The sequence below is a fragment of the Geotrypetes seraphini genome, chromosome 8 (assembly GCF_902459505.1).
Source record: "Geotrypetes seraphini chromosome 8, aGeoSer1.1, whole genome shotgun sequence".
NCBI lineage: Eukaryota > Metazoa > Chordata > Amphibia > Gymnophiona > Dermophiidae > Geotrypetes > Geotrypetes seraphini.
Window position 1 is genome coordinate 136,386,492 of NC_047091.1, and position 25,140 is coordinate 136,411,631.

Sequence of the window (25,140 nt, forward strand, 5' to 3'; positions counted from 1 at the left end):
CCACTTGTACCCATTCTATTCCATTCAGGATTTTGTAGACTTCAGTCATATCTCCCCTCAGCCGTCTCTTTTCCAAGCTGAAGAGCCTTAACCCTTTTAGTCTTTCCTCATACGAGAGGAGTTCCATCCCCTTTACCATCTTTGAACCTTTTATAACACCACTATATCTTTCTTGAGATAAGGAGACCAGAATTGAATGCAATACTCCAGATAAGGTCGCAACATGGAGCGATACAGGGGCATTATGACATTCTTAGTCTTATTAACCATTCCTTTTTAAATAATTCCCAGCATCCTGTTTGCTTTTTTGGCTGCCGCTGCACATTGGGCGGAAGGTTTCATCATATTGCCATATAATGCAGCCAATGCCTACAAACGTATCTCATGCATATTCATTGTGGATATTCTGAATGAGGAGTGGATTGAGATCTCCTGTTCCAGTATTAGGGATACCAACAGGCTCCAGTTTTTTGGGGTCTGGCTGATTCAGACCTACTTTTACCTCCATGGCTAGCAAGGACTCAGGGTCAGATTCTCAAAACTCACCAGTAAAATCTGGCGAGTCAATGTAGTGACCGTAGTGGGAGCGATTTGACTTTTATGGACGATTCTCAGTATATTAGCATGCAAATTATATTCATGCTATTTGTGAAGAGAATCATCAGTAAATTGGGGGGGGGGGGGAGGAACAGTTGTCTAGTTCTTACTTGGAAGAGTAATTGCTAGGTACAGCTTCTCCCTCCTGTCAAGGCTGCTTTCCCTGTCCCGATCAACTGAAATGCAGGTCTCCCCGAGTCCTGCCAGCTCAGCTGATTGACCAACAGAGAAAGCAGCAGAGGGAAATGTTCCCCCTCCCACTGACACCTACCCTTGTCTGCCGCTGCCTCCCCCACTCCCTGTACAAGATCGTCATGAGGGATGACTACTTCCTCCTGCCGCTGGGATCCCCTGTCCCCCATCAACCCCCCGAACAGCCTCCTAACAACCCCCCAATAGGTCCCCTGCTCTCCTGCACCTTTAAGATAAAAGCCAGCAAAAGGGATGTCCACTTCCTCCTGCTGCCAGGGCCCCACACCCCCTGACAACCCCCCAGACAGCCCCTGCCCCCTGTATCTATAAGACGAAGGCCGGCAAGAGGGATGCCTACTCCCTTCAGCCAGCAGGCTTGCCTCTTCAAAATGGCAGACCTTCCCCTTTCTGGTGCATCCTGGGATGCACCGGGGAGGGGCCTAAGGTTTTGACTGGCCCAGGTGCCTCTCCCATAGGAGGGGCCTTAGGTGCCTGGGCCTAAACGTAGTGGCCACGGCTCGAGGCATCTGGAAGTGCGTGGATGTCACTCACATGCTTGATGTCATCACATTGATGTCCATGCATGCGCGAAGGCCCTCCAGACAGGCCCTGAGCCGCCAGTGGGGGGTGTCGGCAGGGAAGTCACGTGGAGAGAAGGAGAGGTGCTGGCACCGGCTGATTGCCTACAGGATGTGCCTCTTGCTGCGAGAGGTACGTCCTGTAGGCAGTCAGCTGGCACCGGTGCCCCTCCTCCTCCCCAGCGTCTTGTGGAATACCTGAAATCTCAGGAGGCACACTAGTGTGCTGCGACACACAGTTTGCGATACACTGGATTAAGGGCAGCAAACAGGTTTGCTTTTTAGGAAAAAAAAAATATGCATAGGAACATAATGAACTGTTATACTGGGTCAGGCTAAAGGTCCATCCAGCTCAATATCCTGCATTCCAACAGTGACCAAGCCAGATCACAAGTACCAGGAAGTGACCCATGAAGATTTCATGTAAACTAATCTGTGTCTGAACTAATTATCTGCAAATACTGCTGATTTGAGGACAGCACCCAAGGCTGGCCTCAGTCTGCTTTCTTGGTACTTGAGGACCCATCCATACACTCCTTCCCTGCCCTCTCCTGCCACATGTACGCGTAGCTTCCCTTCCCCCATACTTCTGTAACGTTCCTGGCGTGAGCAGCAAACCTCCAATCCTGCTGTTGCGCCAGCTCTTCATCTGACGTCACCTCCTAGGCACGGATCCAGGAAGTGACATCAAAGGAAGTGGCAATGGAAGGGCAGAGAGGAGGATGGGGGCCTGTGCCCTCACCAAGATGGTGCCTGGGGCGGACCCCCCCGCCTCCCTCACCACTGTGAGGACCTTTTTTATCTTCATACGAGAGAGCAGTGATGTTTTAACCACCGAAAGTGCTGAGGGCTTAAATAAGGACACCAGATCAGGTGTCAGCATGGCGATAACAGCAAGACGGAAAACTTTATCTCCTTCCTCCAGATCTTCATGAGTAACTAAGATCTGCAAGGGATAGTGTGAGAAAGCCAGAGGCACTGAGGAATGATCCATAAATTTAGCCTGCATTGACCGCAGAGCTGCAGCATTTGGCTTTTTCTTTCTGCTCAGGTTGATTTCTGTTTATGTTTCTTTCTTTTCATTTCTCTCATTTTTGACTAAAGCTTTGGAAAACTCATTGACCGAGGCTGTAGCACTCAGCGTCTTACATATTGTAGTTTATTCTGACAACTGATAGAAATCTCTGGTTGTTATTCACTTTCTTGTCAATAAAAAGTCAATTTGCAAGAAAACCAGGGTCGGGTCATTCGTTTTTGATGTCCCAGGGTGCCATCTTGGTGGGGGCACTGTAACCCTTCCTCCCCTCCGCCCCCCCCCGCTCCTTCCCACCCCTCCTACCATGCGCATGCACCCTTTCCCTTCCCTCATACCCCTTTTATTTTCCCAGCGTGAGCAGTATCACGAACTTGCTGCCCGCATCGGTATCGGCTCTCTCTGACATCACTTCTGGGTCCTGCGCCCAGGACGTGACGTCGGAAGGAGAGCTGACACGATGCGGGCAGCAAGTTCACGATACTGCTCGCGCTGGGGAAATTAAAGAGGTATGGGGGAGAGGAGGGGGGCACACACACGCAGGAGCAGGGGGTCAGAGAAGGCAGAGTTGGGGTGCCACTGCTCCGAGCGCCACTTCGCCCTCACTATGCCACTGCCTGTAGGGATTATCAGCTCCGATTTCAGGGAAACAGGCCTACAAGTCCATAAATGAGATGGGAGATTACAGTGCGTGTGTGCCATGGGCCAACCAAGGAATCAAACCCAAGTTCTTTCATAAAGCAGAGTGCACTGCGCCACAGCTGCGAAATTACCAGTTCCAGGAGGGAAATGTTTTGACCAGTCCTTGAACTTACATTTCAAAGCAGCGTGACACTTGTAGGCCCTGATTCTATCCTCTGACATCAGTTTTGCAGATCCCAGGAAAAGGAAATCAAAATTTATTTATTTATTCATTCAAAACAGGGCTGCCCAATTCTGATCCTCGAGATCTACTGGCAGGCCAGGTTTTCAGGATATCCACAATGAACATGCATGAGAGAGATTTGCATACCGAGAAGGCAGTGCAGGCAAATCTCTCTCATGCATATTCATTGTGGATATCCTGAAAACCTGGCCTGCCAGTAGATCCCGAGGACCGGAATTGGGCAGCCTCGATTTAAAACATTTATTATCCACCTAAAAACTAGGCGGCTTACAATAAAAAAACCAAAAACATCCACAATCACCAATAGACATCAATAAAATTAACAGAGCATCTTTAAGATTGATCTAATAATACACAAGTCTTCTTAGATTCAGTCAACCCTTACTTCAATGAAATGCCTGGACATAAAGATATGTCTTCAATAAATTTCTGAAACTAAGCACATCCTCACAGAAACACAAGTTTCCAGGAATACCATTCCATAAAATCGGACTAGCAATAGAGAAAGACGATTTTGCTATATTCACATATAGAAATAGACGGTAGATAAGGGCCCACGGCCCATCTAGTCTGCCCATACTGCGCATTACTCCAGATTGACCTAAAATCTACGTCTTAGAACTGCGTAACTTGGCAATTCTGCTGTACTCACTATAAGCCAATAGACCAATGGTGGTTGGTTTATATCAGTGATTTCAAACTCGTGGCCCGCCAGGTCCTATTTTGAGGCCCTCGGTATGTTTATCATAATCACAAAAGTAAAATAAAACAGTTTCTTGGTCAAATGTCTCTTTAGCTATAAATGACAATATTATTATTAAGACTTAGCCAAAAGGAAAGATTTATAAACTATAGAGTTTTACCTCATGCAAAATTGTCATTTCTTTAATAAGACATTAACTATTTTTTTTTCTGAGGCTCTCCAAGTACCTACAAATCCAAAATGTGGCCCTGTAAAGGGATGGAGTTTGAGACCACTGGTTTATACATATTCAGGTCTTGAGGATCTATTTGTGAAACATGTCCTGCATCCACAGTCTTCCAAGAAAGGGGAAGGAGGGTACTAGTGAGTATTACACTAAAAAAAGGGGAGCAGGGTACCTTTGAGTTTTGCACTAAGAAGCAGGAACAAGCAGTGGCGTAGCTAGGATGAGTGGTGCTCGGGGCAGTGGCGCCCCTCCCCCACCCTCTTCTCTGCCGCCCCCCCATAACTTCCTAACCTTCCTGCCGCATCCTTTCCCTTCCCCCGTACCTCTTTAATTTTCCCGGCACAAGCAACATCATGAACTTGCTGCCCGCGTCGGTGTCGGCTCTCCCTCTGGCGCCACTTCCTAGGTGCAGGACCCAGAAGTGATGTCCGAGTTTTGAAAAGCTTCCCGCCAAAATCGCGTCGGGAAGGGGCATCCACGCATGTGTGGATGCAACACGGTGACATCATTGCATGCGCGGATGCCATCTGGGGGCCGGGCTGGGGGGCAGAAAAGCGAGTGACAGCTTGATAAATGGGGCCCTTAGTTCTGAAGCTCAAAGACCCACACAGCAATATCCGGCTTTGACCTCAGTGCATCTCCTCTTTCTCTATTGCATGGAGTCTGGGTGAGCATGTTTTGCACATTCTAAATTGCATTAACTGGGGTAAAAAAATAAAGGAATTTAGGGCCCCTTTTATCAAGTTGCGTTAGAGGTTTTTAGCGCAGGCCAGCACGTTAAATGCTTCGACACTCATAGAATTCCTATGAGCTTCGGAGCACTTACCTCACCGGCCCATGCTAAAAATGGTGTAGGGACAAAAGCGCGCGCCGACATTTGAGAGGGGACAATTGAGCGCAAGACTTCAGCGCGCCGCTCTAAAAGCTTATTTTAAAGGGTTCCGACGGGGTGTGTGTGGGGGACCCCCCCCCCCCACTTTACTTAATAACGTTCACGTTGCCGTGTTACGGGGGTGTGGGGAGTGTAACCCCCACATTATACAGAAAACTTAACTTTTTACCTATTTTTTCGGGGAAAATTTAAGTTTTCTGTATAATGGGGGTTACAACCCCCCAAAAACCACCCCCAATGGCAGCGCTAACACTATTAAATAAAGTGTGTGTGTGGGTTTCCCCCCACCCCTGTCGGAGCCCTTTACAATAAGCTTTTAGAACGACGTGCTGAAGTCTTGCGCTCAATTGTCCGCTCTCAAATGTCAGCGCGCGTTTGTCTCACGGGCTTATGACTGTGAACCCTAAAAACTCTAGTGCAGCTTGATAAAAGAGGGGTTAAATTTTCTTTACAAACCTGGCCAAAATTTCCAGCAGAATCCACTTGCTAAATGGCTTTTGGGTGGAGTTTGCTTGGCACAGGGTTATTGGTACTCCATACTTGGGTTTCCAGCAAATGGCAAGCCTGCCGCTGCTACCATCTCCCTCTCCTGCAGGACCCCAGCACACACACATTAATACATGTCATCACACACTTCTGCTGAGCTCCAGAGGCTTGTGTGCACATCTGGCAGTCAAAGCCTATGCCGGTGCCAGTTACAGTAAATTTAATAAATTGTCACGTTCAATCTACTGCAGAGACAGTTCTGTGTCTGGGGATCCCTTCTTTTTTGCATTCCTTTCTTACAAAAGAGTGAATTATTAAAGTGTGAGTGAAGGGAAATTTCTTCTGACTTATTACAGGAAACAGGAAATTTTCCACTTAAACGCCAGTGAGAGGAGGGTGTTAAAAGCACACGCAGCTGATTAGCACAAGTGTCCCTTACAAATGTACTCAGGAGCTGGGACAGAGGGCACTTTAGGGCATTTTCTATGAATAACATCTGGAGCTCCAGTTATAGCTGAGTCATACCAAGAGTTCTTACTAAGCATTTCTATGAACACTGGAAGATAGGCAGAAACCTGACCCAAACATAGAAAACATAGAAACATAGAAAAAAGCGGCAGAAAAGGGCTATAGCCCACCAAGTCTGCCCATTCCAAGTATCCCCCCCCTGAATTTACTCCCTTAAAGATCCCACGTCACAGGCCTGGACTCTCAATATTTCTAGGGATTCATGTTGGGTGTTGGAATTTGGTTATGTACCGAAAATTGTGATTCTTATGTTATGCGTGTATTTCAATGCTCTTGTGAATAAACAGTTTATACAAAAAAAAAAAGATCCCACGTGAGTATCCCATTTTTTCTTAAAATCCGTCAAGCCATGGAATAATGGACTGTTGCAGACAGGAATGAAATGCATGGGTGTATGGATGGAGGGGGGGGGGAGACTTTCAATATTGAAATAGCAGGGCAAGAATGAAATGGAATGAGATGCATGGGGGAGAGGGCTGAGGAAAGAGAAGGAGGGGGTTCTCAGTACTGGAATAGAAGTCAGGCTTCGGGGCAGGGATGGTGCAAATCGGCAGAAATGCGTGTGATGGTTTTAGAAGCGATGTACAAATAACAGGAGTGACTGCAAACCAACCTCCCTAACCCCCATCTCTCTTGCTGCTTCTGACAGGCTGGCTTTAGCCCCTCCCAGTCGAGCACTCAAGTGACCTATTTAAACCAAGCCCTCTCAGGGTGGTGCGTGACGCGTCATATGACAAAGGAGTGCAAACAAGGAGCATGTGCTCCTTAGTGCGCCCCGTCATGCGCATCCTGAGGGTTCCTCCCTATTTTCACAGCCATAATTTTTTGTATGTTCTGTTTCCTTTCTCTAGGCAAACAAGAAAAACAGGACCTGCAGTAAAAATGCAAAACAAAACTGCAGGACAATGTACGGGATGCAGGAATTTATTTATAATACAAAAATCTTAAAAACATATGCAACACAACATAAATAAACATATCCCCAAAACTGGTCCTGATATATAGATGGACCAGACCCAACCCGGTCTGTGTTTTGAAGAAACACTCCTTCCTCAGGGGTCCCTACTGGTGGCAAATTAGATCAAATGAACACAAGAAAGAATTCTCCTGTCTAAATCGCTGCACAATTTGGTTTTCTGACATATCACGTGCCACCAGTGGGGACCCCTGAGGAAGGAGTGTTTCTTCGAATCACGGACCGTGTTGGGTCCGGTCCATCTGTATAACAGGGCCAGTTTTTTGGATATGTTTATTTATGTTGTGTTGCATATCTTTTTAAGATTTTTGTATTATAAATAAATTCCTGCATCCCGTACATTGTCCTGCAGTTTTGTTTTGGTTCTGTTTCCTTTCTCTACTCATTTCCTTATGGCTCCATTTCACTTTCTGCTTCTTACACTCACTCTCCCCAACCTTAATCCATATCCCCTTCTACTGCACCTAAGCCTCACTATCCTGTTCCTTTTCCTATCTCCACACCAACCATCTTGTCATCTACCTTATTCACTCTCAAGCTCAAACATTCTCTCCCTTCCATTCATCCATCTCCTTTCTCTTTGAGCACCTTTCCGCTTTGTCATTGCCGTCTCTATTCCTCTTTGCTTCAAAACACTTTCCTGCTCACTATGGGGATGTTAATCCCAACCCTTGCCCTCCACGCCATATGTGTAACCACCCCCATCCTTATTCCGATTCCTTTCCTTCCATCCACCTCTCTCCCTTTCTCATGTGCCTCGTGGAATGTTCACTCTGCCTCCAACAAACTGCCCTACATTCACAACCTCTTTATCTCCCAGTCCCTCCACCTGCTTGCTCTAACTGAGGACTCTGCTGTAGCTGCTTCCCTTTCCCAAGGAGGTCACCACTTCTCCCATACACCACACCCGTCAAGACGGAGATGTTGGTCTTCTTCTCTCTCCTTCTTGAAGATTTCAACCTCTTCTTCTACCCCAATTGCACCGCCTTTCCTAATTTAAAGTCCACTCTGTATGCCTATTAACTCCTCTACCTCTCCGGGTAGCGGTCATTTATCATCCCCCCAACAAGTCCTGTTTCTCACTGAGTTTGACTCCTGGCTTTCTGTCTTCCTTGATTCATCTTCTCCCTCCCTCCTTCTTTGGGTCTTTTACATTCATGCTGGTGATCCCTCTGACACTTATGCCTCTTTCTTGCCTTAACCACCTCATTCGACCTTCAGCAATGCTCCACGATCCCTACACACCAGAATGGCCACTGCCTCGACCTTCTCTAACTGCTCCCCGTCTCTGATCATCTGATAACCATCACAATTACTCCTCCTCCCCCTCAGACATCACCAACAGGTTTTGAAATCTTCAAGCCCTTGATCCTTCCACGCTCTCCCCCCCACTGTTTCCCCTCTCCTCGCCTCCACTATGTTATCCAAATCTGTCCACGAGACTGTCTCATCATACAACTCTATTCTCTCTGCCTTGTTAAATCGCAAGAGGATTGTGAAAAATTGAAAGAACATCTGCATTCATCTAGGGAGGCTAGGGTTTTGCTTTCTTTCATTTGTTTAAAGATAGGATAGTAGCAAACACCCGGATCGTCAAAGGAGCTGCTGGTTCTGGACAGGTGGCAGGAGAACAACTCAATGGTACCTAATGCAAGAAATCGGCAATACTGGTGAAACAGGTTTGTTTTGAATACTTTATTTTTGTGTGCACATATATATATATACTCTTTTTGTATTTTATTGAAGTTTGGGACTGAGAAACACTCTGTTTTTAAAAGAGTTACCTAGAGAAATACTTACCTGTGGTTCTGGATATCCTGGATCATAGTTGGCATTAAGCTGAAAGGCATGACATGTTTGTTTGAGGTTTGAATATTATCACTAATTATAATGGTTTAATCAATGTAAATTTGATCACACGTGAATAGTAGATTAGCTTTACTATTCATTTATATTTAAATTTAATTGACCTTGGTTAAACAACATCTGATAACAATTGTTCGACATGCCTATTTAGTTTTCTTTCACTCTCAATTGATAATGCTTTTTTTTTTTTTAAAGTTGCAACAAATAAATACAAATATTTAAATGTTTAACCTCTGTGTTGGTGTGAATTGAAGGGGAAACTTATTGAAACATCTGACCATGATTATAACATTTCATACATTTAGGGCTCCTTTTACAAAGGTGCGACTTTTAATCACGCGCTAACCCCCACGCTGGCCAAAAACTGCTCAAGAGGAGGCAGTAACGACTAACACATCTGGTGGTTTAGCATGCGCTATTACGTGCATTAAACCACTAGCGCGCCTTTGTAAAAGGAGCCCTAAATTGTAAAAATTAAAATTGTAATGTAATTACATCACATCGCCACTAGGGGGTTTTACATACCCAAAGAAGCTCTAAAAAGTTCTTCATTGATTCTTCAAACAAGTTTTGATTAAAAGTTCCTGTTATCAATTGCATCCTGGGCTCAGTTTGATTTCTTGTCCAGTAATTAAATGAAGGACTGAGTGAATGTGACTGAAGCCCGGGATTGGGATCCTTCGGTTTAGGGGAATAAACCGGCCCCGACCTATGCTCAGCTCAGAGACTTTAAGACCATTCCAGATAAATTCTTTTGGTGAGCTCTGGTTGCAGATCACCGACTTGGTGAGCTGGCCAGAGTCTGCGGACTGGCTCACGAGGCAAGACCAGGGTTACATAATATATAAACTGCTTTAGTTGTACCACAGAAAAATGGTATATCAGGAATCTAATAAACATTGGGAAAGGGGGTTAGGGTGAGCTATCAGAGGTATTGTGAAACACTTCTTGTACACACACCATGACCAAACAGGTCCAGATTATACACAACAACATGGATCCTGATGCCAGGTTTGAACATGGTAGTCTTTGATGACTACTTGTTTTCTTTTTGGTTTGTTTTTAAAAAATCTGCGGCTTTCTGCCTTCCTCCACAATTCTCTTATCAAAAATTGCCAAAAAGTAGGGTTACCATAAGTCCGGATTTACCTGGATATGTACTCTTTTTAGAGGACTGTCTGGGTAGTTTTTGAAAACCTGGCAGTTGTCTGGGTGTAGGAGCTCAGGTCAGCATCTGGAGGGTGTCAACGCATGCACGTGACTTCATCATGTTGCATCCACAAGCACCCCTGAGCTCATTGAAGAATGTACCCCTGAGCTCACTTAAGGAGAGGAGAAGAGGTTCGGGTGGGCACAGGGCTTAGGCGGTCCAGGGCGGGGCTGGGGCAGAACAGGGCAGGGTTAGGTGGAATGGAGCAGGGCCCCGTGTCCTCTTTTTTGCGTGGACAAATATAGTAACCCTACCAAAAAGCATGCACACAAACAGGTTTCTCGGTGGCCACAGAAGGCAAAGGTCAGATGCACACACAGCACTCAGTATTAACTGCACTGTAAAGAAGACCAATGGGAGCAATGCATATATCTGCCCCCTGCACCCCGCAAAGTGGAACAGGAAACTCCACATAGCACTTGTCTCCCTGTGAAGTCCCTCTCAGTACAGTCCATGCTATTCCTGCTCATGAGACACAAACTGTAGGCACTATTTATGCAACTCACAGGACAGCACTGTATGAGGTAAAATAACCCCAGACGCAGGCGGAAGCCCCCCCCAACCCTGGCTTGTGCATGCTTTTTGGGTGATGTTTGTAAGACAACTCTGGAGGCAAATTCACTTAGCTTCCCATTGGTGCTTCACTGTGGTATGGAGTGCAAGTACTGTTCCATTGCGGCCAATAATTCATGCTATTTGGCCCTAGGAAGTTACTCAAGAGCAGTTTGGTAAGAAAGAGCAAGCACTGTGGGGAATTCTTGTAAATAATTTGAGCCAGGACTCACTGCATCAGATTTATTTACACAGCCTGGAAAATGCATTTAGTTAGGAGATGGTGAATGTGCTGCTTTCTAAGAAACGGTGGCACCCTCCTCGCAAGTGCTGGGTTACCAACAGGTTTTAACTCTGGCTGACACTGGGCCTGAACTAATTATCTAGAGCAGTGTCTCTTAAACTTTTTTAGCTCTGGAACACTAAGCAGAGCAAATGTTTTTCATGGCACATTATAACTGAAATCATAAAATTGCAAAACCAACAAAAAATTAAATGTGAGAGTTATTTATTTAAAGTTCTTTAAGCTACGTATGGGCAATTGTGACAATGGTGAAACTAAAGTAGATAGAATTACTAATCAATGCGATAAATGTGCTTATTTTTGAGTGCTCGATAGTTGACAAGCAAACATGCATTTCATCATCCACCATCTGCAGTTGTTCTCTTTTTTTTTTTTTCGATTTAGGGCTCCTTTTACGAAGCCGCTTTAGCGGCTTTATCGCGCGCACCTTTTTAGCGTGCGCTAACCCCCGCGCTAGCCAAAAAACTACCGCCTACTCAAGAGAAGGTAATAGCAGCTAGTGCGGCCAGCAAATTAGCGTGCGCTGTTACGCGCGTTAGACCGCTAACGCGGCTTCATAAAAGGAGCCCTTGATTTCTGTCACAGCTGAAAATCAAAGTTTACAAAGATGAGAAGATCCAAATGGTAACAAAGCCTTGATTGCTTTGCTGCTCAGGTTAGGATAACTGCTGCATAAAAAATAAAAATAAAACTAGATTTACTTGCCATTAGTTTCAAGGACTAATCACGTCGAAGAACGATGCTTGTCTGGGTGGTTGTATCCTTATGCACATGGACACTCATAACATTGACAAACTCTTCTGTATGCAACATACATGTCATCTATTCTAGTGAATACTTATGAAGGGAATTTTTTAAAATAAAGTAAAATTCCGGAATCTCTTCGGGGCAAACCACTGTGCCTTGGCATACAGTTCTGAGAGGCACTGATCTAGAGGAAGCGATCCTGGGCAACACTTCCAGCAGAAAAAGCTTCTGCTTATCACGTCAGACCTACATTGATTATCAGGCAGACTATACAACAGCCTGGAGATGCTGAAGTGAAAAGGGCACTGCCTCCTCAGTCACAGTGGCATTTTCTGGGTAGTGGTATCCTCTTAAAGGCATTGGGCTTATGGGTGAGTGACTTTGGAACAATAGAACAGAATTGGATGACAGAACACAAACTGAAACTTAACTCTGACAAAACAAACTTCATCCTCCTAGAAAACAGCAAAATATCAACCTTAACAAACCTAGTAATAAACTCGATCTCATACCCCTTTCAAACCACGCTAAAACTTCTTGGAGTACTGATTGACAGAGGCTGTACCATGCAACCACAAATCAACAAAATAATAAAAACATCATTCGCAACTATGAGAAACCTAAGACAAATTTGAAAATTCTTCAACAGGAAACAATTCCAACTTTTGGTACAATCTCTTATCCTTGGACTAATAGACTACTGCAACATACTATACCTCCCCTGTCCAGCGACCATGATAAAGCAACTACAAACAATACAAAATACAGCCCTAGGACTCATCTATTCACTGAAAAAATACGACCACATCACAGAGGCATACCACGACTCACACTGGCTTCCAATACAAGCAAGAGTACACTTCAAATTCTATTGCCTACTATTCAAAGCTATAAACGGAGACAGCCCAACCTACTGGAACAACCGACTAACTCAATCCACCTCAACCAGACACAGGAGAACCCACTCACTATTCACACGCCCGCCAACCAAAAATGTCAAACGAAAAAAACTATATAACAACCTAATGGCCACCAGAGCAGCAAAACTAGACAGACAACTCACCAATCTGCTGTCTTTGACCACAGATTACAAAACCTTAAAAAAAATATATATATATAACCTATTTAACACGACCAGATCCATCCCAAGCTCCACCTACTAAACTATCTACTCATTATCAATCTAAAATGTTCAAATTAACCATCATGTATTACCTAATTTCACGACAATTCTTATGTAATCCGCCTATATAATTCGTAACTTCATGACAACTCTTATGTAATCTGCCTTGAACCGCAAGGTAATGGCAGAATAGAAATCACTAATGTAATGTAATTGCGAGCAGCCCATAAAGAGGGTGTGTGCAACGAGATGCTGCATCTTGGGAGAGTTTTGCTGGGGTGCTTACCTGCAGAAGGAAATCCTTCATCTCCTACTCTCCATTTAGGAACACTTAGGTAAATCTGACCCTAATTCAGGCAAAGGGTTTTCCCTTCTTTCTGAAATCTGCTCCTGCTTCTCACAGTCACTTAGAGCTGTCATGGCACAAAATGAATCTTTGCTATTACATTACTGGACTGCTAGGGGCTTTCACTGTCAACAACACAATATCAACAAATTAAAAAACAATAACAACAAAAAACCCATATAAAAATGACAGTGTTATAAAATAAAGCTGAAAGGGGTGTGAGTGAGGTTTCAGGTGAGTATCTGGTGGAGTGGAATTGCTAACAAATTGAATCGTTCATTTCAGGTCTCCTAGTCAGACCTGAGGGTCATTGGGGGGGGGGAGGGGGAGGGAGTTGATGTCTGTCTAAGCCACAGGTGTCAAAGTCCTTCCTCAAGGGCCGCAATCCAGTCGAGTTTTCAGGATTTCCCTAATGAATATGCATGAGATCTATTTGCATGCGCTGCTTTCATTGTATGCTAATAGATCTCATGCATATTCATTGGGGAAATCCTGAAAATCCGACTGGATTGCAGCCCTCAAGGAGGGACTTTGACACCCCTGATCTAAGCAGTCCAAGTCCTTACTGAGCTGGAATTATACCTTATGCGACATGCTCCCTGGTGCTCCCAATCTGCAAATGCACTGCAACCAAGAAGAGGACACAATGGATGCAGAGCAATTTTTGCATTGCCACCTCCCCTAGTACCCTGTGTGCTTACACTGCTCACACAGCCCTTCATATGGCCCTAGAGCAGGGATCTCAAAGTCCCTCCTTGAGGGCCGCAATCTAGTCGGGTTTTGAGGGCCGCAATCCAGTCGGGTTTTCAGGATTTCCCCAATGAATATGCCTTGAAAGCAGTGCATGCACATAGATCTCATGCATATTCATTGGGGAAATCTTGAAAACCTGACTGGATTGTGGCCCTCAAGAAGGGACATTGAGACCCCTGCCCTAGAGCAATCCTATGAACCCTGAACTTCTTCCCACCACAAACACATAAATCCTGACATTTTCTTTCCACTGCAAACATCTACATAGCAGATCCTTGGCTCACCCTAGTACTCACCCCTGAATCTTAAGAACATAAGAATAGCCTTACTGGATCAGACCAATGGTCCATCTAGCCCAGTATCCCATCTTCATGGAAGCCAATCCAAGTCACTAGTACCTGGCAAAAACTCAAATAGTAGCAGCATTCCAGAGCTGAGATTGTGATGTCATAATGCCTCATTCCACCAATGCCTAAGGGCCAACCTCATCAGTGATGTCACAATGGCTTGATTGTCCTATAGTTGGCTCACATAAGAACATAAGAATAGCCTTTATGGGTCAGACCAGTGGTCCATCTAGCCCAGTATCCCGTCTTCACGGAGACCAATCCAAGTCACTAGTACCTGGCAAAACCCCAAATAGTGGTGGCATTCCATGCCATTGATCCAGGGCATAGATATACCTCTAATGGCTATACATGAAAACCGGATTTACTTCGTAGATTAAATATCAAAAAACATCCGGTTGAGATAATCTTCACACACTCATAAATAGGTGCTCATAAAGGAAATACTTTGATACTCGATCCTCAGAGGGTAAATTTCCCGTTGGCTCAAATGGACAAAGCCCATCGAACCCGATCTTCATAGGATCTCATAGGATCAAAATATATCACGTATTTTTTGTCTAATCTTTTTTTTATATATATAAATTCAATAGTTTTCATATAAATAGTGAATATAAAACGTTCACTTAGCTTGTGAATTTTATTTTAAAGAGGGGAGCGCCTCCACCAACATGTCTATGTTTCACACGCTTTCCTCAGGGTCGAGGCTCCCTTAATATATTGTGTTACTCCACCGAAAACGCTCCGTTTGTTGTGCTATCATACTAATGATCAGTATGATAGCACAACAAATGGAGCGTTTTCGGTGGAGTAACACAATATATTAAGGGAGCCTCGACCCTGAGGAAAGCGTGTGAAACATGGACATGTTGGTGGAGGCGCTCCCCTCTTTAAAATAAAATTCACAAGCTAAGTGAACGTTTTATATTCACTATTTATATGAAAACTATTGAATTTATATATATATAAAAAAAGATGTTTTTTGATAATTGATCCAGGGCAAGCAGCAGCTTCTCCCATGTCTGTCTCAATAACAGAAAGCACTGCTTGCCCTGGATCGGTGGCATGGAATGTCGCTACTATTTGGGTTTTTGCCACGTACTAGTGACTTGGATTGGCCTCCTTTTTATAATGCTGATTTACTATCTTTTTTTTTGTTTACTTAAAAAATTTTATTAGCATAAAAGCAATAACAAGAACCAGAACAAGTACAACACTCCTCTTAATCCACAGTAGCAGCCAAGAACCTACCAAACTTATACTGTAAAAGTATGACAAAAAGCATCCAAAGAATTCCAGAGTCTCTTCAATTGCTTGAAACAATCAGGTCTTTTGACAAAGGAGCACTGCCGAGCAGCGCATGCTAAATGCCGAGCCACCACCCCTTCTATTACTGCTTGCAGCTTGGCATTTGGCATGTGTTGCTTGGCAGCACATCTTCGCAATGGTTTGGTTTTTTTTTTTCAGCGGTGACTTCTTCATACTTCTGTACCAAACATTCAACATTCCACCAAGCATTCATGGATAATGCAGTATTTCTTTTCCACTCAGGTAAAATAATTGCTAATCCAATGAACACATCAAACAGTTTGGCTTCATCCCTTTGCAAAAGATGGTAGAAAGCTACTGATCTTAATATAACAATTTTGTATGTGAGCGTCGCTTGAATTTTTAAAATACTCAAAACTTTCTTTCAAATCGAGCCCCGATATTGTTTTAAATTTGAATATGTTTAAAGGTTCCTACATCAAACTTTTTGAGACCAACACATGCTTGACCCATGTGCTGACAGCCTGGACACCTTATAGGGAGTCCATAGTGCTTTATGTGCAGCATAGAACAAAGACTGAGTAGCAGATGCAGACAATATAGGCCTACACATCCTTGTAAAAAAAAAAACAAAACCCTCCCAATCTTCTTTAGCAACACTCTCTCCAAATCTTCCACTTCAGGTCACTGAGGCCAGCAGCGTGCCTGATTTTAAGGCCAAATGGGATAGACACGTGGGATCTATTCACTGAGTTAGGTGGGGAAGGGTCATTGCGGTGGGCAGATTAGATGGGCCGTGGCCCTTATCTGCCGTCTATTTCTATGTTTCTATGTTTCTATGTAAAGTCATGTTCCCAAATACTCTTTACATAAGATGTTTGCAGAGATCACAGTCCTGAGGGAAAACCAAAAGGAATATTTGTCCTTTGCTACAGTTACTCATCTAGACCAGGAGGTGGCAGCAGAAATCCATGATATCTGTACATAATATCTCTCTCCCACCAAGGGCTCCTTTTACTAAGCTGTGATAGCGTTTTTAGCATGTGCTTAGCGCGCGCAGAATTGCAAAGTGTGCTAGACGCTAACGCCAGCATTGAGCTGGCATTAGTTCTAGCCGCGTAGCGTGGGTTTAGCACGCGCTGTAATTCTGCACGCGCTAAAAACGCTATCGCAGCTTAGTAAAAGGAGCCCAAAGTCTTCCTTAAATCTCATAAAAATAGTACAATTATCACCAAAACTATTTGTACACAAACATATAAACAGAGAAAAATTAAGGCAGACAAAGACCATATGGCCTATCTAATCTGCCTAACAATGCCATTTACTATTCCCTCCCCTCACTTGGAGGTCCAATGCACTTGTCCCGTCCTTTCCTAAATACATTTTTTGTTTCCATCACTTCTGTCAGGAGGTTATTCCAAGCATTCACCACCCTTTCCATGAAAAAGTATGTTCTGAGGTTACTTCTGAATCTGTCTCCTTTCACCTTCATCCTATAAGAACATAAGAATTGCTGCTGCTGAGTCAGACCTGTGGTCCATCGTGCCCAGCAGTCTGCTCACACGGCGGCCCTTAGGTCAAAGACCAGTGCCCTAACTGAGACTAGCCTTACCTGCGTACGTTCTGGTTCAGCAGGAACTCGTCTAACTTTGTCTTGAATCCCTGGAGGGTGTTTTCCCCTATAACAGCCTCCGGAAGAGCGTTCCAGTTTTCTACCACTCTCCTTGACTAAGGCGCATTTATGCCCAGTGGTATAGTAATGGGGGTGGGGCTGTCTAGTATTTTAGCCCATTACATTAACGGGTGCTAGAATATATGTCTGTCTGTCTTTATTTCTGTCTCTCTCTCCCTCCCGCTGTCTTTCTTTCTGTCTGTCTCTCTCCCTGGCCCCCTTTGTCTGTCTGTCTTTTTGTGTCTCTCCCTGCCCCTGTGTCTTTCTTCTGTCTCCCTTCCTCCTGTTGTCTGTCTTTCTTTGCATTCCCTCCCCCTCCATTTCCCTGTGCAGCAGCATTTCCCCCACCCTAATTCCCTATGCAGCAGCCACTTCCCTGTGCAGCAGCCACAGCAGCAGCATTCCCTCCCCCTCTATTTCCCCCCCACACACCACTTCCCCGTGCAGCAGCAGCGTTTCCCCTACCCCCCCTTTCCCTTCCCACAGTCTGGCCGGCTCCCTTAGTCCTTTACCGTCTCCCCCTTCCAAAGTGCTCACCGGCATTTTGTAGATAAGCTAATCTTAAGCACTTACTTTTATTAACTCAATTAGTGATTTGGTGCCTTGATAAAACTGCAAAGAAAACTCCCTAATGTATCAGTCAAATCATATATAGAAAGCTGACCATAAATACTTTAAAACCTAAATGAACTATAAGACTACGCCAGCTTTCTCCAGGCCTCCGCCTAGAAGGCCACCACAGCAACAACGGCAGCAGAAAGCTCAACCACCTGCTGCAACTAAACCAGCTCAGTCTTTTTGACGTTCCCAGTCCTGAGCATGGCAGTCTCCCTACATCAGAATTCTCTTCTGCCCATCGGAGGTCGTTTTCACCATTTTTATCCCGAGTGGCAACTGATCACCTCAGATCTCTGGGTTCTTACCATCCTTCGGGAGGGGAGTACAATATTTTAGGATGATACGATCAAGTGTTTTTAAATGTTCAATTGTTAAACATCATTTACTGTACTTGATTTTAAGATATGAAATGAATAAAGATTTAATAAAAAAGAAAAGAAAACAAGACCAGAATATCAAATCAAATAAACCATAATCTAGAGGAAATGCTAATTGAATAAAATGAGTAAGACAACATCTCAGCAATCAGAGGGAAGATGAAACATTGAAAAAGATACAATGAACTGATAGGGCAAAGCGAAATGAAAATAAACCTAAATAAAGCAATAATAATAAAAAAGAAGATACTTTTTTAGAAGATTTAAAAACGATGTTAAGAAATTGTGAAAATATGTTATTGTCTTATCACCCTGCTGCAGATGGAACTGAACAGGTGGAAGGTTAAGGCTGGTGACAGCAGGCCTAGGAGGAGGAGGCGAGGCTCTGAGGAGAAGAGGAAGAAGGAAGAGGGAAGTGGTTCCCCCTCCCCTCCCTCACAAGGGCAGCAATCTGGATTTCCTACTCCTTGCCCCTCCCCAAACAAAGCACCTTTGGGTTATTTGGGATATAATTATTTGGACAGCAAGGAGGGGAGGGGGGGCTGTGAGATGTGCACTCCAGCTGTGCTGTGGAGAGAGGCCGGTCCTTTTGAAAGCAGAGAAATCCAGCTGTGCCCTGTTGATATGAAAGACTCAACATTGCTGATAGAATAGTGAGAGACCCCCTACCCCCACATCTCACAAAGATGCTGTCAAATGGCGCACTGGTAAACAGTTCTGTGCTGATGGACATGATTTGGCTGTTTCAACAACCACTGTTCAGGTGTGTCTGGTTTCACAGCTCCAAAAAAAAAAAAAAAAAGATTCACACAGTTACAAGTAAGCCACTGCAACAGATCAGCCAAAGAATACTTGGGCCTGACCTACCAAGGGACATTCCCTAAAAAACTAAGCCCTCTTCTTAACATTAGTGCACACTGGAACTGACCGCTCATATTCCTCACAAGGCTATGAAGAATTTTAGGCACAGACGTACAGAAGAAAGAAGACAACTTAGGACTTATTTAGAGCTGGATGGATCAGGGGATAGGCACAGGGAGTGCTGTACCTCAGGTTCATATTAGCCCTCAAGAAACAGGGAAATCCTACTTTACTTGAATGTTACCTTGAGTTACCACTGACAAGGTCTGGGCTAAATCCAAAAAGTAGTACAGTAAACTCCTGCGGATTTGCGGTTCACAATTCGCAGACTCAGTAATTTGCGGTATTTTCCGACCGCCTCTTCCTAGTGCTAAAGTCATGGTTGCAACAATCAGGAGCTGCTTTGATATGCCAGATAGCATGTCAAAGCAGCTCCTGATTGGCGTAACCATGACTTTAGTACCAGGAAGAGGCGGTCAGAAAATGTGCCCTGCTTAGTAAGTACAATTTAAGCACCCATTGGCACCCCAGCTGCCCTCTCCTACCTTCGATCAGCTGAAAACCCGTATTTGTGGTTTTTCAAAATTCATGGGTGTTCCTTGAACGGAACCCCCGTGAATTTGGGGGGAGTACTGTAATTGGTGCAGGGATACAGAGCCTTAGGTAGTGAGCTTTTCAATTCTCTAAAAGTGTGATTAATCAGATTAATGCTTTGTTGCAGAGCTATTAGATCTGTATTTAGTGGTTAGTGGAGACCAGTACGTTGTCTTCATTCGAACTTAGAATACTTGGATGAAGTGATTTACCCAAGTAATTGATCATTCTCAGAAAGGCTTCTGGGACAGGCCATATTGGCCAAAACACCAACATTACTACGTATCTCCATTGTGGTTTGTTCATCTGTATTTAGTGGCCATAGTTCAGAACTGAAGATGGTTAGATGAATATCTGTCAACAAAACCACATCAAAAAAGAGTAATCTCCCAACAAAAAATGACTCAGCAATAACCCGGGAGATCAAAAATACCCGGGAGAACTAAAATACTGGAGGAAAAAAGGCCTCCAGTAATACATTACATTGCTAATTCACATTAGGACTAGAAATCATTCAGTGGCCCAAACAACCTTCGTTGGAATTCTTTTAACCTAATTCTAAATGCATAAGACAAAATCATCAGCACTTATCTTTCGAAGATCTCAACGGGGACCCGTTTCGCCAACCGCTTGCTCAGGGAATCTCTGTGTGTTGTATCTGTGAAGATAAATCAATATATTACAGTTGGCCGTTAATTAAGGCATTGAATGGTCTGGGAGTTTTTTTGTGAATAAGTAGTTGAATGAGTAGTACTACATTTTTGACCAAAATTTCATCCAAGTCTCAAACGCCCAGAACAAGACCATTTGTATGTGGGAGGAGCCAGTCTTGTAATGGAGTGGCCTCACAGACATGGCAACTGAACAGTGGGGCACCTTACATGGCACTGCTGTGAACTTCACAAAAAGAGTGCCAGATAAACATCTCAACAGAACTTCCTTATAGGTTATGGTGAGCCCCCCCCCCCCAAACCCACTATACCCACCTGTCTCCAACCCCAATAGCCCTTATGGCTACAGGTGGCAGCTATATGGCAGTAGAGTAGGGTTTTGGGGGCTTTTGGTTGGCGCATATGTTCCACCATAAATGTAGTTGTTAGAGTGGCTTATGGTCTCGGATCCCACCCCCAGGCTATTTAAGACACCTGTGTGCAGCTCTACTAGACTTTCCTATACCAGGTGCTGATGTTCTGGAGACAAGTATGCACTTTTTTATTCTGATCTTTGTGGGGGTGTGAGGGGGGGTCAGTGAACATTGGGGGAGTGTGTCTCTGCAGTGGTTATCCGGTCACTTTGGATACCTTTTTTGCACTTATATCTGTTTTCACATTGTCTAACTCACAACATTTAAGTTTCGTCTAGGATGTCTAGTAAAATATTTGATTATTCCTGCAGGACGACTAAGTCTAGGTGGGCCTCCATCACGCCCACATACTGCACTAACCATTCCTCCAGATATGCCCCTTTCAGCTCTGCCTATGGGGTATCAGTATACCCTCAGAGCAACATAGCTCATAAAGGGTTAATTCTTCATTTTTTCCCCCAGAGAGCACGATTATTATATTCTCTCGTAGATTATATTTTTTTCTTATTTTCCTTATTTTTCAATAAATAATTGCTTTCCAATAAATAATTTCGTTCAATAAATAGTCTTATTCAAATAGTTTAGATAATTCACTTAACTTAACTTTCCAGCCATTTATGGCAATCCCCTCAACCAACGCGTTTCGCTCACTTTTTCAAGGCAGTGGGGAAAGCTTTCCAAAACCTGGACAAAGTACCGGGTTTTGAAAAGCTGTTTGGATCTCCGGACATATCCTCAAAAGGAGGACATGTCCGTGGAAATCCAGACATCTGGTAACCCTAAGCAGTGGCCAAATAAGACGGAGTTCCAGCAGCAAGAATTTTACGAGTAAGGGCCGAGATCTTGTGCCGAACACGGTTAGATATTGGACATCAATGATTTTGTATAAACAGAGGGGTAATGTGATCATATTTCCTGGCTCCTCCTTTCCCGCCTGTTGCAAGGCCCAATATCTCTCCCTTTCCCACCTCCTTTCCCTTCCTGTCGGTGAAGCAACAGCAAGCACATGAGTGTGGAGGATTCACAATAATTGTTACAGTTTTTAAACTTGCTGCAGCTGTGCTGGCAGGGAGAGAGGATGGAAAATGACAGACACTGGGCTGTGGGGTGGGCAGAGGAGGAGGGAACAGAAAATGGGACAGCACCAGCAGCAGGGTCTGTGTGGCCCACCCCTTTCCAATGTTGGCCCGAACCATAGGGAGTAGGAGGTGGATTGTTCCTCTTTGCCTCTCAAACTATGTCCATATAATAACTTTTCTTTTCAAACGTTCCTACTGATTTTTCTTGAGGTGGACATAGGGAGCAGGTGGGAAGGAGTTGGATTTGGAAAGGTAAACAGAGGAACCACGGGAAGAAGGCTGATGGCCGACATTTGACGGTAAGGGGTTCATTTTGGATGAACAAGAATTATCTAAAAATGTTGATCGTGAATTTTCTGAGACTGCACGAGCCCTAGAGGGCTCAGGATATGGGCACAGGCTCAGGGATATCAAAGGGCTTCATCATCTTTGGCTAATTCTAGGTGGGCCAGTACAAGTTTGTCTATCAGATCTCTGCAGCACCCAGTGGAGTCCTGGAGGAGTCTCCCGGGGTTCAACCCTAGAGAGAGGCCTACAATTAGGGTTACCATATAGCTCCAGAAAAAGGAGGACAGATTGAGACATCTGGGTTTTGCTTCCATTGATGGAAGTATAACCCGGATGTCTCAATTCGTCCTCCTTTTTCTGGAGCCATATAGTAAGTCTATTCACAATGGCAGTGGCCTTAGATCAGCAGGCTCTATGGAATAATAGCAGTGACAGGAGTAACAAACGCATCCTGAACAGGGAGCCCAGGCAACAGCCGGCCTCTGTCCCCTTTGCTGATGCTCTGACTGTGATTAATAAACCTCAGAATTAAGCATTAGTCACTCCAGGGAGGGTGGGGTGAGTGACAGAGAGGGGTTTTCTTTCTCCTGCCCTCCTTTTGATTAATTGGAGCTAGTGCTGGCTACAGCTCAGGAAGCTTGCAAAGGATGGTGGAACTGGGATGAGAAGCTGAGCAGACAACACACATCGACCCCAGCACTGGAAAGCTTTTAAGAAGGGGGCTGGAAGAGAGTAAGAGGGCCTTAAGGCACCTGCTTTAATCTCTCATGATACTTTCAGAGTGGAGGACCATGATAGAATAAGTTATACTTTTTAGTGGGTGAATGTGTGCATCGCTTACAGATATGAAAGAATTAATGCAGAGTGTAGGGGATTTAGTGGTGTATTTAATAAAGTTTGGAGCCCATTGACTAAATTTGTAAAATTATAATAATTTATATTTATCTTATCTTTCCTTTGTTCATTTACCTTTACACATCCATGGGTAGTGGGGGGTTGGAGGGAGGGGAATAAATATTGATGGGGACATTTGGGTAACTTTATTCTTTATTTATCTAATATAATAAAACGGTAAGCCGCGCATGCGCACTTCCTATGCGTGCGTCTGTTTTCCGTGAGCTGTAGCACACATAGGAAGTGCGCATGCGCGGCTTACGGTCTGGCCTCACGCGAGGCAAGACAAGTGGCATGCGCGTCCTTCCCTGCTCTCCACGTGCGGAGCAGCGGCTGCCGGCCGCTAGCACCCCCTGCCCTCTCCATCGCCTCCCGGCTCCAGCGGCGTAGGCAGCACTATAAACACGCTGCTTCGCGCCCTTCCCTGCCGATTTCCTCTGCCGCATCTCTGATGACATCATCGGAGACAGACGCAGCAGAGGAAATCGCCAGTAGAAGGCCGCGAAGCAGCGTGTTTAAAGTGCTGCCTACGCGGCTGGAGTCCCGAGGTTTGTCGGCGGTGGGAGGGTCCCGAACGGAAACTTCAAATCAGCCCCTCTGAAGGTGATTTCCACAGGGGAAGGAGAAACGGATGGTCGGGACGGAGGAGAAATGGATGGGTGAACTCCTCCGGGCCCCACATGCCGCTCCGCGCTGGGCACCGGCACATGGGAATCCCTGAGCCTGCACCGGCTGCTTTGACACCGACTATATTAATGCAAATTACATGCTGGTAAGACTGGATCCGTCCCAGCACTAGCCCATATGGCACTCTGTCTCACGGTGGGAGGGTCAATGGGGTCGGCAGCATGGCGAAGATAGGGGAGGGGGGAGAGGGTTCTACTGCACAGGGGGATGGCTAGCAGGCAGGTTGGCTTCGGAAGGTGCGGGAGGGACAAACTATGGAACGCAGTGAGGGGCAGCAGGGAAGAGGTGCTGCTGGACTGGGGGAGCAGGGAAGAGGGACCAGGGGAGTAGGTAAGAGGTGCTGCTGGATAGGGAGAGCAGGGAAGAGGTGCTGCTGGTCGGGGAGGGAGAGTTCTACTGCACAGGGGGATGGCAGGCAGGCAAGTTGGCTTCGGAGGGTGGGGGTGGGACAAACTATGGAAGGCAGTGAGGGGCAGCAGGGAAGAGGTGTTGCTGGACCGAGGAAGCAGGGAAGAGGGACCAGGGGAGCAGGGAATAGGTGCTGCTGAATAGGTGGAGCAGGCAAGAGGTGCTGCTGGCGGGGGGGGGGGGGGGGGGGGGGAAGTTCTACTGTACAGGGGGATGGCAGGCAGGCAAGCTGGCTTCGGAGGGTGGGGGTGGGACAAACTATGGAAGGGAACATGTGAGGGAAGGAGGCTTTACTAGCACCCGTTAATGTAACGGGCTAAAACACTAGTATTATATAATATATTATATTAGGTTACATAGAAACATAGAATATGACGGCAGAAAAGAGCCTTCGGCCCAACAAATCTGCCTACTCAAATAACCCTCCCCCCTAAGTTCTTCTTTGAAGTGAACCCACATGTTGATCCCATTTGTTCTTAAAGTCAGTCACGTTCTTGGCTTCAGCTACCTGAAGTGGAAGAACATTCCAACGGTCAACTACCCTTTCGGTGAAGAAGTACTTCCTAGTATCACCATGAAATCTCCCACCCCTGATTTTTAGCGGATGCCCTCTTGTCACCGTAGGTCCTGTAAGGAAAAAGATGTCTTCTTCCACCTCAATACGGCCAGTAAGTATTTGAACATCTCTATCATGTCACCCCTCTCTCTGCGTTCCTCGAAAGAGTATAGCTGCAACTTACCTAGACGTTCTTCATATGGGACATCCTTGAGTCCTGAGACCATCTGGTGGCCAACCATTGAACCGATTCTATTCTCAGCACATCCTTCTGATAATGTGGAATCCAAAATTGCACACAGTATTCCAAATGTGGTCTCACCTTCGACTTGTACAGAGGCATTACCACTTCGGGCTTACGGCTGACAAAACTTCTCCGGATGCAACCCAGCATTTGTCTAACCTTGG